Source organism: Oreochromis niloticus, linkage group LG15 (genome assembly GCF_001858045.2).
Source record: "Oreochromis niloticus isolate F11D_XX linkage group LG15, O_niloticus_UMD_NMBU, whole genome shotgun sequence".
Taxonomy (NCBI): Eukaryota; Metazoa; Chordata; class Actinopteri; order Cichliformes; family Cichlidae; genus Oreochromis; species Oreochromis niloticus.
In genome coordinates, this window is record NC_031980.2 from 39,615,943 (window position 1) to 39,631,886 (window position 15,944).

At 41.8% G+C, this 15,944-nt stretch overlaps 1 long non-coding RNA gene across 1 annotated transcript in view; it reads left to right on the forward strand.

The window, feature by feature from the left end:
• The first annotated feature begins 981 nt into the window (after positions 1 to 981).
• LOC109194739 (uncharacterized) overlaps positions 982 to 15,944 on the forward strand; it is a 31,840-nt gene continuing 16,877 nt past the window's right edge. Inside the window, exon 1 of the long non-coding RNA XR_002056498.2 lies at positions 982 to 1,125. This is a non-coding gene — a long non-coding RNA (uncharacterized LOC109194739). The remainder of the gene's footprint in view (positions 1,126 to 15,944) is intronic.

Below are 15,944 nucleotides of genomic sequence, written 5' to 3' on the forward strand. Positions count from 1 at the left end.
GATTGACACAAAATTGGACATTCTGCAAATCAGCTGTTGAGCATCTTTTTTGCGATAACGATTGTGCATTTACCACGAGAGCGTGATTGTGATTAGTGGTTTGGATTTGATAAGCATGACTCTGTGAGAAGTTACTCTGTAACAAAACACAGCAAACAACTGAAATATTCACGAGAGGAAGAAAAACATCCTTAAATGATCACAAACTAAACTGTTAATTACCAACACATGTTACTTACTACTGCACCATGCCATGCTGCTAAGTAACCAATATATGCAGTACATTCAGACACAGACCCTTAGTACAAATGATCCCTGTCACTATGGCTAGCCTGTGCACTCAGCAGGGGTTTATTTTTTTTAATATATTTTACTTTGTACATCTGAAAGAACAATTTTGTCCCCAGTAAGAATAAAGAAGCTTCGGTGCTTTGCTACGAGATAATGTCCCCTTTGAAAAGGTGCAGATATGTCCCTGAAGGGCTGCCACATCTTCATCACAGCACCTTGTACCTGAGGATGACAAAAGCATACTTTCCTATTCAAAGAACATGAATACATAAATATAAATGAACATGCATAGAAAATGTGCTCCCTTCTGCTCTCAGATTACTTTTTGTGGAAAAAAGCAATAATGATTACATTTGTGATGCACTGTCAAATACAACCAATAGCACAACAGCTTGGATGTTATCTGCTGAACAGCTTTAATCCTTTATTGAAAAGTATTCACTGGCAAAATGCTTCAAGTCACATGTAGCTTGTTTTATGTACAATGAAAATACATGTTGCTGACTTTTAATTCTGGTCTGTTTACTAGCTGACAGAAGCAGAGTATTATCCTGAACTGCAGCTGGATCTAGACTTAAGGGAAGGTTGGTTATGAAGAACAATGAGGAGAAGCTGCAGTCACTGGACATGTAACCTGTGAAATCTAATGTAATCAGGGCCTGGTTAGAGCTCAGCTGTGGAGGGGGGAGTTGCTGGGAATGGTTCAGGTAATGGGGCCATGGAGGGAGAGTCTGATATGCACAGGTGGTTTGTGTTTGCTAATTACTCTCTTCCTTTATCTCTGTCTTGGAGCTCAGACCCCAGGAGGAAAACACAGCAGAGCAAAGGAGTGTGGTATGTCTCTTTGTCCTGATTGTAATTCTTTAAATTGACTGGGCAGCGATAAGAGTGCATGGCTTTGTGTTAGTGCTTTCCTGGTGTGTGAAATAAACATTGCTGATTGCACCTTTCCTGATTATCCTCTGACCTGAGGGGAAACCAGTAGTCAACAGACTCGTCAGCCAGCTTACACCAGCTCTGCTGTTACAGTACATTCTACAAACTGAAGCTGAGGTGGGTGGTGGGGGTGTACCTGATGGTATTAAAATAAAACTGGCAAAATAAAGTTGAAATTGTGTTGTTAGAGTGCATAGAAAGAAGGCAAAGAAGGCAATCTTGTTTTACAAGACAATCTGTTGTAACTTTAAACCCTATAGTGACGAAAAAACCTACAGGCCATATTTAGAATCTTATAGATTTTACATTTTCATTAAAGCCAGGCTACTATTATTATTATTTTTAATGAAAAAGTCTGAAATAGCGACACTAATCTAATTTTGCATATACAGATACTAAATACTCCAGTGGGCCATACTGGACCTTGAGTTAGAGTCTGGCTACCTCATGTCAGCCACAGGTCCAGCTCATACGGGCAGGAGGTCACATTTGGGTCAAACAGAAGGCTTGCCATGACCTATATCAGACAGGGGCGGATCTAGAAGGATGGCATGGGGTGGCAAGTGCCACCTTGAAATGATCTCTTGCCTCCCCAAGTGCCACCCTAGTTTTGCATATGACAGTGTTGTTTATTAAAATAAGATAGCATTAACACTTTGAGCATAGTTACATATATATATATATATATATATATATATATATATAAAAACAAACAAACACCCAGCACGCCCCTACGGGTGGTTTATCCTTCAAGCTCGGGTCCTCTACCAGAGGCCTGGGAGCTTGAGGGTCCTGCGCAGTATCTTAGCTGTTCCCAGGACTGCGCTCTTCTGGACAGAGATCTCCGATGTTGTTCCCGGGATCTGCTGGAGCCACTCGCCTATCTTGGGAGTCACCGCACCTAGTGCTCCGATTACCACGGGGACCACCGTTACCTTCACCCTCCACATCCTCTCGAGCTCTTCTCTGAGCCCTTGGTATTTCTCCAGCTTCTCGTGTTCCTTCTTCCTGATATTGCTGTCATTCGGAACCGCTACATCGATCACTACGGCCGTCTTCTTCTGTTTGTCTACCACCACTATGTCCGGTTGGTTAGCCACCACCATTTTGTCCGTCTGTATCTGGAAGTCCCACAGGATCTTAGCTCGGTCATTCTCCAACACCCTTGGGGGCGTCTGCCATTTTGACCTCGGAACTTCCAGGTTATACTCGGCACAGATGTTCCTGTACACTAAGCCGGCCACTTGGTTATGGCGTTCCATGATGCCCTGCCTGCTAGCAGGTCTTGCCTGGTGTGATAGACCCCAGCCCCTGTGTAATTTAAGCATGTAACAATTTGATTTGTTTCTAACAAAAAACAGTGAAACTCAAGTTAGATTTGTGTTTGTAAATGAACCGCCCCATGTTGTGTAGCTTTCTGGATTTTATTCTTGTTGGGCTACATATTTATTTATTATACAGGCTATACAGTAGATAAAATCAAAACTCACATGTTTTATGTAACTAAAGTGTGTAATTATGTGGGCTACAGACAATAATTAAATTATAGACTATATTTATATGAAAATCGTGTATACTTACTGCATTTGAGTCATTTAAACCATATGTAACCACCTGCATATGTGTTTAAAAAAAGGCTTTTATTTTGCCACCCCATTTGATTTCTTTGCCACCCTCAGGCCACCCCAAGAAAATTTCTCTAGGTCCGCCCCTGATATCAGACCCATCTTATGACATCAGGCCTCATTAAGCAAAACTTGCCATTAGTGCCAGTGATTGGGCCTATATGTGTCTGTTATCTGGAGGACACATTGATTATGGGCTTTATACAATACAATACAATACGACTTTATTTATATAGCACATTTAAAACTAAAGGTACACAAAAGTGCTTCACAACAAGGTTAAAACATAAGATAGAAGATAAAAGGCTATAACAGAGTACAAGAAAACCCCAAAGGTACAGACAGAATAAGAAGTAAAACATTATAGCATGGTGTAGAAGATAAAATACAGGATATTCATAAATATAAGGTGGGGGTATTTATGCAGTGGGACATTAGTAGGAAGATAAGCAACATAAAGTTAAAATATAGGGGGAAGTGCATTAACTAACTGAAAACGCTCGGTCAAACAGGAACGTTTTTAACAGAGATTTAAATGAATAGATGGAGTCAGAGGCGCGAATAGCAGCAGGAAGATTGTTCCAGAGGCTTGGGGCTGCCAGGGCAAAAGCATGGTCACCTCTGGTCTTTAGCCGGGATCTAGGCTGCACTAAGAGTAATTGTCCTGATGATCTTAGGGCTTCCTAGGGGTATATGGACTAAGGAGTTCAGTGAGGTAGGACGGAGCAGTATTGTTTATGATTTTAAAGGTAAGCAACAGAATTTTAAACTCAATTCGGTTTTTGACAGGGAGCCACTGCAGGTCAGCAAGGACTGGAGTGATAGGGGCAAACCTTGCGGTTCCAGTCAGAAGGCGTGCTGCAGCGTTCTGAAAAACCTGCAATCTATGAAGAAGGGTGGAGTGGAGACCAAAGTAAAGGGAGTTACAGTAGTCTAATCTAGAGGATTAGTTTCTCAAGGTCCCTGTGCGGTATGTAGTGCTTGGCCTTGGAGATTTGATGCAATTGGTAGAAACTAGATTGAACTACAGAGGATACTTGTTTGTCAAACTTAAAGGAGCTGTCAAAGAGAACACTTAAGTTGGTAACAGTGCCAGAAAGAGAGGCGGCAAGGGGTCCAAGAGTATCAGCAAATTGGCCCCATGAAGTATGGTTGTCGAACAGCACGATTTCTGTTTTCTTCTCATTCGATATAAGAGAATTATCGGAGAGCCGATCTTTGACCTCTCTCAAGCACTCTAGCAGACAGTGTAGTGACGAAGAAATGTCATTAGTCAGCTGAAAATAAATTCGAATATGGTCAGCATAAAAGTGATAGGAGATATTATACTTCTCAAAGATAGAGCCTAAGGGCAGCATATACAATGAAAACAACATAGGGCCCAACACAGATCCCTGAGAGACACCACAGCAGAGGGGAGCAACAGAGGAAGAGCAGCCACCAATGGTGACGGAGTAGGACCTATCCGATAGATACGATCTAAACCAGTTAAGGACATTACCCCTTATGCCTACTGTATGTTCAAGCCTCAATAGGAGTGTATTATGGTCCACCATGTCGAAGGCAGAAGTCAAGTCCAATAAAACTAAGACCGAAGAGCACCCTGAGTCAGCAAATAAGAGAAGGTCATTTAGGACTCTCAGCAGCGCTGTTTCAGTGCTATGGCGTGGTTTAAAGCCAGACTGGAATTTGTCACTGATACTATTTGCATCACAGTAGGCCTGCAGCTGTGAGAGGACTATTTTCTCCAATGCTTTAGACAAGAATGGAAGTTTGGAAATCGGCCTGTAATTTGCAAGGTCATTATAATCGAGATTTTTTTTTTTTTTTTTTTTTAAGAACAGGCTGTACTACCGCATGTTTAAAGACTGTCGGGACGCAGCTGGAAGACAATGATAAATTCATTAAAGACAGGATACTGGGCCCAATTACATCAAAACCATCCTTTACAAAGCGAGATGGGAGGATATCAAGGACAGAGTCAGTATTTCTCAGTTGATCAATTATACACTTAAGTGTGGGAAGTGACACCAGCTCAAACTGATGAAAAGTTGATGGGCATCCTAAGGTAGGGGCAGGGCTCCTCACTAAGGGGAGTAAGGCTTTAAAAGATCTAATTTTATCTGTGAAGTCATTTAGAAATTGTTCACAGAGAAATGGGGGGGGGGCTGCCAGAAGCACCTCGGGACAAGGATTTACCACTGAATTAAAGATTTTAAATAACATTCTAACATTCGGGGGTTGTGAGCATTGGTAACAATAATGTCCGATAGAAGAGCTGCTTTAGCCATTTTAGCAGCATTTTGAAATTCAGAGCAGCTCATACGTAGTATGTCAAGGGAAACTTGGAGCCTGTCTTTCTTCCATCTCCTCTCCGCTCGACGGCAAGCACGATGTAAGGCACGTGTAGTGTCATTTAACCAAATTTGAGAGTGATTTCTGGGACCTTTCACCTTAACAGGGGCAACAGCCTCAAGGATATGAAAGCATGTAGATATCAGAGAATTAGCATAATCATCAGTCGTAAGAGATATAGAACAGTCAATTACAGATTCTGCAGAGTCAGGAAAGGCCACAGAGAAGTTAGCCACGGTATCGGAGTTGATTATACGCAACAGGTGTCGCGGGCGGTCATAGTGTAGCATAGTGTAGGTTCGTTTACCCACTGAAACAGGCTAAAAGAGTCAAGAGCGAGAAAATCCTTGGCTAACGGATCATCCTTGCAGCAGATATGAATATTAAAATCACCAATAATAAGAGCACAGTCATAGCTTAAAAGGAGAGATCCTAAAAGATCAGCAAAGTCGGCAATAAAAGTCTTACTGTATTTCGGCGGTCGGTAGACCACCAAGCATATTGTCAGGGGGGGATCCAGCCAGTTCCAAAACTTGAACTTCAAAACTGGGGTAGGTAGGGGAGGGCAGATGCCCCACATTAAGTTTATGTTTAATAACTGAGGCTAGACCTCCACCTTTACTAGTGAGTCTGGGTGAACTAAAAAAGACACAGTCAGACGGGAGTAGCTCAGAGAAGGAGAGTGACTCACCAGGGCGAATCCAGGTCTCCGTCAGAAACAATGCGTCCAGCCCAGGGGTGAGGAAAAAATCATTCAGAACGAAAGTCTTATTCACCAGCGACCTCACATTTAGTAGCGCCACCTGGGTCAAGGGCGCCGTGTTTTTACTTGGAGCGCGGCTCAATCGGCTTAGGCTGCTGCAGTGTACGCCACCTCGAAAAGTCCATATCCAGGTCCGGATAGGCAGGCAGGCCACAGGGAAGGCAGAGTTAACCTGTTGTCCACCGGGGCGGATCCATCGATGGGTGACCGATCTAACAGAGAATCGGTCCTGGGAAGTGGGAGGATGTTGCAGGATATCCATAGTAGCATGTAGATTAGCCACAGCCCGTGCTTTAAGGTAAGCCTTAAAACGTACACGAATACCCCTCCGTTTACCCCACTTCCTGATGCATTTCTTGTATGGGAAGGGTAGAGGCAAGACGTGTGTGCTGGTGGAAAAATCCATCCGGGGCGAAGTGGCATCTCCTATATTCCAACATGAATCCGGCCCATAGTGGTGAAAAGATCGAAGATTCAAAAGTGTTTGCCGATCGTAGGTAATTAGTGCGTTACCACTTGGAGAGCAAATCAGGAGGATAAGGAAAATTAAACAGAGATCAAAAAGGAGGGGTCGAAAGCAGAGTCGAAGACGGCCAGCCATACACTCCGGCACCATCTTGGATTGGATTTATAACCCACTAACACCTAAAAGTGTGATAAGAAAACTCAAAACACCGGGTCAAATGACTCAGGATTGTGACAAATCTACTGACAACTAGCACTGAGATTTTACACACTGTACCTTTTTTGTTTTTAATTTCACATGAACTCAAACATGGTGAATGAGAGACTTACACAGAACTGGACTTCTTTGCTCAAATAGGAAAGTAGCTCTTGCTGGAAAGAATGGATTTAAGACATTTCTGCGTGATTCTCATTTTACAGATACAGAAGCTACATGTGCCCATCTTTTATTTACAGTCTATGGTTTGGAAAGGCGCTTAATGTTTCGAAGCCTTCTCTCAAAAAAATGCAAATGGAGCTGATGGCGCTATAGCGCACCTGGTTGTGCACAAGGATCCTATGCTGAAAGCTACATCTTCCCTCTTCCTTGTCCACTTTCTCCCTGCATTCTTGCCCCTTCTCTGTGCTCTGCAATCAAAGGCTGAAAATGCAAAGAGAGTGAATGTGTAGGAGCTGGATTTCATTAGAGCCTGTGGGTGATTTTGTGGCCTGCCTGTACTAATGCTCAGTGTGTGATTACACCAGTTAAACACCGTGTACCTACATGTCTGTGGTGAAGAACTCAATCTGCTATATGATCTTGGAACCTCAGCCAGCCAATATTAATATCTGATGAATATAGAAAACATTAAATGGGAATTTTCTGATAAAACACCTTCTGACCATTTCTAATATTCACACTGAGTATTGACTCATTGAATATTGGAGCTGACTTACAGCGCCATATGGACTGGGCAGATGTAGGTGCCACCACCAAGGGACATGATGAGCTATTTATATGTTACCCGCTCTCTCCCTCATTCAGTCTAAACTTCTTGGCTGTGAGCTATGTAGTCTGAGGTTTAGTAGAGAGAGCATGCGGGAGGAAAATCCACTCAGGTAAATTATTCATCACAAGGCTTGCATCTAATAGAAGAAGCTGGAAGTCTGCAGCACGTGGCCCAACAACAGCTTAAAAAACTGGGATAATATTTGTTAAGATCAAAGTGACACAACCCAAATTATAATTGATGACACTAAAGGCGGTGACATTGCTCTGCTTAATGATCAAAGACACAGTAACAAGCAGCACAATCAGTCAGGAGCGGCTGTCATGCAAAGCTGTTCCAGGAGGCTGGGCCGAGGCTATGCAGGGCAGGAGCCAGCATTCAGGGGCCTGAACAGACACCCCGGTGCTGAGTTTATAACTGCAGCAGCAGCAGATGAAAGGTCTGGCTCACAGAAATCACTTGGACAGAAAAGTACATGTTCTGCAGAAGATGAAATTCAACTTCAGTGAGGAGGATGTTGTAGAAAAATACATATACTAAAAATTACCTATGCAGAATTGGCACATAATCTAACTTTATTACCCAGAACAGAAGTTAGATAAGAATATTTTGACAGCACTGCCGGATGGGATCTGCTTTGCTATGTAACGGCACTTTCACCCAGGATGCTGCACGTGCAGCGATGCGCTTTGAAACCAGTTTAATTCTATTGCTGGCGCCGCACAATAACAGTTTCCCGCTACGCCGAACAACGAGTAGCGCAAGTGTGCCAGCGAGGAGTACTCGTGCATAAGTCAAGTGTGCTGTGACGTACCTTTGCGTGACCAATAGAAACGAAGCCTGCGCTAGGTTCTACCACACGCTGTAGTTAGCGGTCAGCGCAGCTTGTGTCCGATGTGAAAAGGCCTTTATGCAGTGGTCAGTGTGCACTCACCGGTCTCCTTTGGACTAAAGATCATTGCAAATAAAGTTAAAAATGATAAAAAAGTTAAAAATGAGCAATATTCTGTCTGTATTATAGTAACACAAATGAAAACAAGACCTCATAGACTTCAACTAAGAGCATCAAATAAAAAAATACAAAAATACCAACATCACACAGTGGCTTCCAGCAAAGTGATAAATGTAACTGAAAATCTGCTGAGCAGCAGGTCAGTGTGTCGTGGTCCTGGGTTCTTCCAGGACCACGACACACTGGTCCTAAGTTGCTTGAAGATGTTTCACCTCTCATCTGAGAAGCTTCTTCAGTTCTAGGGTCAAATGGTGGCGAGTCCCAGATTTATACCCTGTGGGAGTTTCCCCCCCAAAGAGGGACAAAGGACCCCCTGATGATCCTCTACCTAATCACATGAGCCAAGGTGTGAAAGCGGGTGTAGGTCACAATCAGCCAGGGTTTCAGGTGAGCTCATTGTGAAACCTGGCCCCATCCTATCATGTGATTTCCTGAGGTCAGATGGCCCAGGATGTGAGTGGGCATTAAGGCGTCTGGGAAGGATCTCAAAACTGGATTATAGATGGCAGACAGTTGGTGTCGTAAACCACCGCCTCTGTTCAAAGATGGTCGCTCACAGTGGACATAGATGGCCTCTTTCACTCCTCTTTCAAACCATCTGTCCTCTCTGTCCAAAATGTGAACATTGGCATCCTCGAAAGAGTGACCTTTGACCTTTAGATACAGACGGACAGCCGAGTCGTGTCCCGTGGAGGTGGCTCTTCTATGTTGTGCCATGCATTTATGAAGTGGCTGTTTGGTCTCTCCAATGTAGAGGTCTGGGCATTCCTCGCTGCACTGTACAGCAAACACCACATTGTTGAGTTTTTGGTTTTTTGTCTTTGGGATGAACCAGTTTGTGTCTGAGTGTGTTGCTGGGTCTGAAAGACACTGGGATGTCGTGCTTGAAGAAGACTCTCCTGAGTTTCTCTGATACACCGGCTACATAGGGGATGACAATGTTGTTGCGTCTGTCTTTCTTATCCTCCCTCGCTGGTGTCTGGTCTTCTTTTCTGTGCATCTTTGCTGACTTGATGAAAGCCCAATTAGGATAACCACATGTTTTAAGAGCTTCCTTTACATGTGTGTGTTCCCTCTTTTCCCATCAGGCTTAGAGGGAACATGTTCTGCCCGGTGATGTAGGGTCCCAATTACTCCAAGTTTGTGTTCCAGAGGGTGGTGAGAGTCAGAGAGGAGGTACTGGAAACCTCGATTTCAATGTTGAGGTTTCCACAAACTTGGAAACCTCAACATTGAAGTTTACTGGAAGCCCACACACACGGACCAGTACCTCCTGGCTGATTGTGACCTACATCTATTTTCACACCTTAGCTCATGTGATTAGGTACAGGATCATTAGGGGGTCCACTGTCTCTCTTGGGGGGATACTCCCACTGGGCTTAAATCTGGGACTCTCCACCATTTGACCCTAGAACTGAAGAAGCTTCTCAGATGAGAGGTGAAATGTCTTCAAGCAACTTAAAGAAGTTCAGACACTTTTCTTTCCAAGCTCCTTAGACTTTGTTAAATGAGGTCATTTGTAGAATCTCCAGTTATATTTTTAATGATAATAAAACACATAAAACACAAGTGGAGCCAATCTGAGGTGGTCATATTGTCAGAGCTCGTCCTATCGTGGCTGGGATAGGATCCAGCCCCCAGCAACTGTAATAAGTTTAAGAGGTGGATGTTTGTTACACATTTTAAACAGTAGCAAAATAATCATATGCTCTATTTTTATTTAAAGAAATGTAATCTTAGTTTTATTAATATAGTGGACATTCACAACAACAGTTTCAAGGTATATTTAATCATTAGTTAGTTCATCTGTTCATCTGAACGTAGGGCTTTCAGTGGGAGGATCGTTTCTCCACTCATCCAGGTGACTTCTTCAGTCTATGGATGCATCATACAGATACAGATAGCTGCTAATTAGCAGCTGTTTAACATACTGAGAAAATATTAGAATTTAATCACAAAAACTGAAACCCATTTTGCTTGGGTGCACTGTACTACACAGCAAGTTACATTATTTGTAATAAAAAAGCATATAAAACACTCTAAAAGGCACAAATACCACTACAAGCCTAGCTTTATGGGTCATCAGTATCCAATAACACTCCATGAAATGGGAACTAAATGATAAATGAACTGATTCTTGTGCTTTTCTCCTTTACCTGAGAACTCAAAGGACTTTTTAAAAATACAACTTGTACGACATTCACAGCCATAACATGCAAGCACTTTTTCTACTTAACATTCACACTCCAATGGATGCCTAAGAGAACAGCCTGGGGTTGCTATGGATGGAGTGAGCTACAACAGCTTCTTTGTACCAGTCTGTAAACATGTTAAAACTGGTTTTTTTACACATGAAAGCCGGCCTGCCTCACATCAGGGTTAGCCTGCTTTACATTGGATAATCCTTTGGCTCCGGATACTGGTAGAGAATCCAGAGATCACCTAAATGTGTTGACTGGCACCCAAACAGTTACCTTAATTTCAGGAGACAATGTTTTTATTATGATAGTTTTGAGAACCTTGTGCACTGGCTTCTGCCCTCACTGAAAATATGCAGACCTCTTCCAAATGCATGTTGGAACTGACTACAAATCCCCCATGCCGAGTGCAAATAACCAGGTAAAAAAAACTCCAAAAAACTTTGGGTTTCATTTGATACTAAATAGTGACATTGCAATAGATTTCATCTGTTTGAGAATAAAACACTGGAGTGTTAGCTGACCCATTTAAATGTTTTCTTGTCCTAGAAGCACATGTAACAGAACACAAAAGCAGCTCTGCATGTTGCAACAAAGACATATCTTCAGTTGCTCAAACCCAGGACTCGTGTGGCAGTTTCTCCCACTTCAACTTGCCACCAGGTCCACAGTGAGAGCCTCTGTATGCTCCACAGCAAAGCCTGGTGGGAGATGTAGACTCTGGCTCAGTATCAGGCTTCATTACCACCATGGCGTCAGCCAGGGAGGAGGCCAAGACTCTGCAGCAGCTCTGAATTCACTCAGCTGAATCTTCACATCAAACACTTCTATTCTGTTTCACGGACTCCAACCTTTTATCTGCCTTTGAAAACATGCAATTGTGATGCCTGCCAGAGCCTAGAATCTGACTTGTATTTGAGAGCTGGAAAACACAAGGCGTTTCCCAGAGAGGGTCTGTGTTAGAGAGAATTAGGTTAATATCACTCAGCCATTGATTTTCTCTGGACCCTGTTATCAATGTTTAATCAGCATTTTAAAAGCAGAGGTTGATTTTTAAATCTTTAAAAACTCTCAAAACTGGAGCGTGTTTCAGTCCTCGCTCTGATCAGCTCACATGGCTCCCAGCAGAAACAGAGCAAGTAATCTTCTTCATGCAAGGAAAACTATCCCAGTAAATGTGATGTTTTATTCAAGGCTCCTCTCCTCATCAACTTTAGCCCCCTCCCTCACCCACAATAATCTGAATATACTTCCACAAACTGAGACATACCTTCATGGCAGTCTGAGCTTTGACATTTTGTTGATTTTCAGTGCTTGTGCAGGCGCATGTTGCCAGACTGCCAGTGTATTTGTATGCAGCATTGAGAAGCTTTGATCAGCATTGCCGGTCTGGCTGAGGGGATGAGGGGGTCAGATTTGCATTCTTGCTCATGGACAGACAGAATTTGGACTTCAGAGTCAAAAGGGCAGCCTGACTGGCAGAGCTGAAGATGAAGCACTTGCAACTCAAGCAGCATCAGCATGTTAAGAAAGTTAGACATCAGGCAGTTAAGTCTGGATGACTGGAAAATATAAAACTGGACCTTCGGTCAGGATCATTTAAAAGGAATTTTAAAGTATAGTTACTGAGTTTGGTGGCAGTCAAAATACCTGCCCAGTGACACAGTCAACGGACAGAAATGGACGGTGGTATTCTTAATGAGCTGAAAGAGCTTTCAGAATTCTGTGCTTATATAGAAAAGTGATAAAATAATGAAAAAATCATCAATCCTTTGCTGTCTAAGGAGCTTGAAAAGAAAAGCGACTGAACTGCTTTGACTTTCTTGATGATGTTTAACCTCTCGTCCGATAAGATTCTTTAGCTGAGACGAGACGTTTCACCTCTCATCTCGTATGAGAGGTGAAACGCCTTCAAGACCGTCAAAAAAGTCCAGTCGCTTTTCTTTCCAAGCTCCTTAGATTGCCACGACCTAGATGACTGAGAACCTACACAGACATATAAATCCTTATCAGTTTTTCTGGCGTTGTTTAGGTGTTATTCTGAGTAATCACCTTCAAAACGTTGATATCCTGATGGGGAGTTTTCTTTTGGAATTGAAAGTACCAATATCCATAGACCATGAGGGTTTCCTGAGTGGTTTGAGGATGGAGATCATGTACTATGGCACTGTGGCCTGCTGTGGCCTTCACTGAATCTTAACCCACTTAAACACCAGCGGCAGATTTAAAACCAATATTCTCACCGACATCATCAGCACAGCTAGTGAAAGATTATCCTTTGAAAAACTGTTATTCATCCCCTTGGCAGAGTGAGCGAGCACTGAAGTTGTTTTAGGGGCAGGTGGTGGTTCAACAGCTGATTAAAACACGTATTTATTAAAAAGGCAGCAGGACACAAAACCAAGTTTGTGACAGATTAGCTTATTATAGTGCCAGACACATAAACTGATGCTTCTATTGATTCACTCTAATATACATCTAGTTCAGTATTGAAGCTTCGCCTCCCCCCAGTTACTGTACATGTACAAGCCACTTTGAAACCCACATCTTATACGCTGTGGCTCTTGTTCATGTCACTGATTCTCCCTGCCTCTGGCTTTGGATGTAAGCACATGGAAGTGAAGGGAGGTGTGCTCTCAAAAAGCCATGCAGCAAAATATAAATTACTGCAGCTTGGAATGATTTGGCCACTTATTCCATTAATTATATAAGAACTTCCCTTTACTATTTTACCTAAGACTGTTATCCAACTCGAATAATTTTATCCTCAGGTAAAGGTATATAACATGATTGTATAAGGACCTTTTCACAGCAGTTCTTACAATTCTTCCTCTCAGCTTACCTGTAGCACAGTGTTAGTGAAATGTGATGTGGAAAAAACAAAAAGGTGTAAATGGCATGCTGCTGGGCTCATATATGTGTGTTAGTAGTAAGAGTAGGGATGGGAACTGATAAGTATTTAGAGATTCTGATTCCATTATCAGTATCCCTCATCGATTTGATTCCTTATCAATTCTCATATTGATTCTCATTGGCTGTGCGAGAGTCCCCACTGTCACACCCTAAAAATGCTGGGTTATTTTCATAACTCAACTGCTGGGTAAAAGCCGTAGAGTCGTAGGATGGGTTATTGTGACCAAATATCGGTTCAGAAATCATGACTCAGGAGTTGGTATTGTGCCGGGTCCTTCTATTCACTCCACAGCTTGACTAATTCTGTTGGATCATAGGTCGGGCAGCTTTGATCAAATATTGGGTCAAAATTTTACCCAATTGTTTGGGTTGAAGATAATCCTCAGAAGAAGCCACATCATTCTTCACAAACTGCCATTTTCAGCTAGACTGTGACCTGATCAGATATCAATGGCCTTCTCCACTGCTATGAAATAAAACATGGTAAGTAACAAGTGAATTCTAACAGTCTGAAAATCAAAGGGTTGATAATGCAATTTATTGGTTTATTCTAGAACTTTACCTACTCATTAAAGATCTTTTAACAGATAACACCAGCTAGTTTGTGATGAAGAAAGTTATTTCTACTTAAAAATGCTTCATATCCTCATTTAAAGTTATTATTTGAAATGAGGCTGAGGTTGCTCTGTGTGACAAACTATTTATAGATCACTGTATACAGAACAAAGGAAGTATGAGACTGGGTGTTGCATTTGTGGGAAAAAGGTAAAAAAAGAAAAAGGAACACAGTCTATCTAAACTATTTAATTTAATTCAATTATTTAATTTAACCTAAATGACCTCTATGTTGATGACAACATCTTTTTATTTTAAAATTTAAAGGAAATGATAATTTGTCCCATTTAAATTTTTTAAAGATAGATTGTGCCAGTACTTTGACCCCCTTTTTTTCCCTCGTTCACTAGACCGCGTATGCTGGCAACAGCAACATACGTGAGTATTTATACTGCCACCACCAATATTTAGCCACCATCTTCCATCCTCACTCTGAGACCTCAGTAGCTTTAAGGTCCGCCACTCCAAAGTTTATGTGTAATCAAAGTAAAATAAAATACACTAATTTAATGCCTTCTAAATATCGTTTGTATTAAGCCTTTTGGTTCTTAGTCAACACACAAGGCTAAGTTGTTAAAGGGTTAACCTGGCGGGACTGAGAGTGTCGGCTGCATTCAGACCCTGCTCAGCATACAGCTGATCTGCTCTGCACTTAGATGGAGGCAGTGCGAGCTGCTCTATGACACTGGGTGAAAGCAGCCTGTCATTACTTCACAGACGAAAGTCACCGACTTAATTGTCCGAATGATCGGTCCCGGGTACACAAGCTGTGCAATCACACTTGCTTATATATTTTTAACTTATATCTATGTACGTTCACTTCAATGAAAATTAAAAATGAGAAATGTTATCCTTGCTAACTTTTGAGTATTGTGATGGACCGAGCAGCGAAGGAACGTCAGGCACAGGTTAAAGTGCAAAAAAAGTGTTTTATTTGACCCCAAAACACACTTGGTTAAATTATACAGAAAATTCAAAATCTTGGACCCATAAAAGAGGTCAAAGTAACAGAACTCTTCTCAGAAGCTGGCAGCAAACAATACTACTAACTCAAACAAACTAACCTATAAATGAGACAAAGGGGAAACTTAAACAGTTGCTGATCAGCCAACAAAATCACAGAAAGGTGGAGAACACACAAAACCCAACTAAAACTAACATAACAAATTCCATTTCCCCCCTATGATCCAGAGTAGTGGTATGACCCAATTTGCAGGTCTCCACATAGGCTTGCTCCGCCCCTTTTCCACCTTTTAGCTTATCAACCAATGGACTGAGAGCAGCTGCCACTGAGCTAACTCAGAAAACAAAGAAAGATTCAATCATACATACATAACAGTGGAAACTAAAATGTGCGCACTTATTTTAGAATACAGCTTTATGTGATTGTATAAGTAAATTAATTCTAAACCAAAACCAATTCTTTATTACCTTGTAAATTAAATCCTATATTTGAAGAAAGAAAAATGTAAGTGTAGTGTTCTCGTTAAGCCTCTATTGTAACACTGATGTTTGGTAGACATTACCACTGTGTGGCTGTAACTGCAGCCATCACAAGTATATTTAATTATTCTAAAGTTAACATAAAAAATGTTTTAACTTTAATTATTTAACTTTGAACATCTGTGAGGTTCACCTGAGGGGGAGATCTTTGGTTGCCAGTCTTGAAGAAAACCTGCACATACCCATAGATGAAGGATGGAGGGTCCACTTAAGTGCTATGGAGGAAAGTGAGTATTTCTTGTACATAAATTAAATCAATTATAAGTTGTTTTTTTTGTT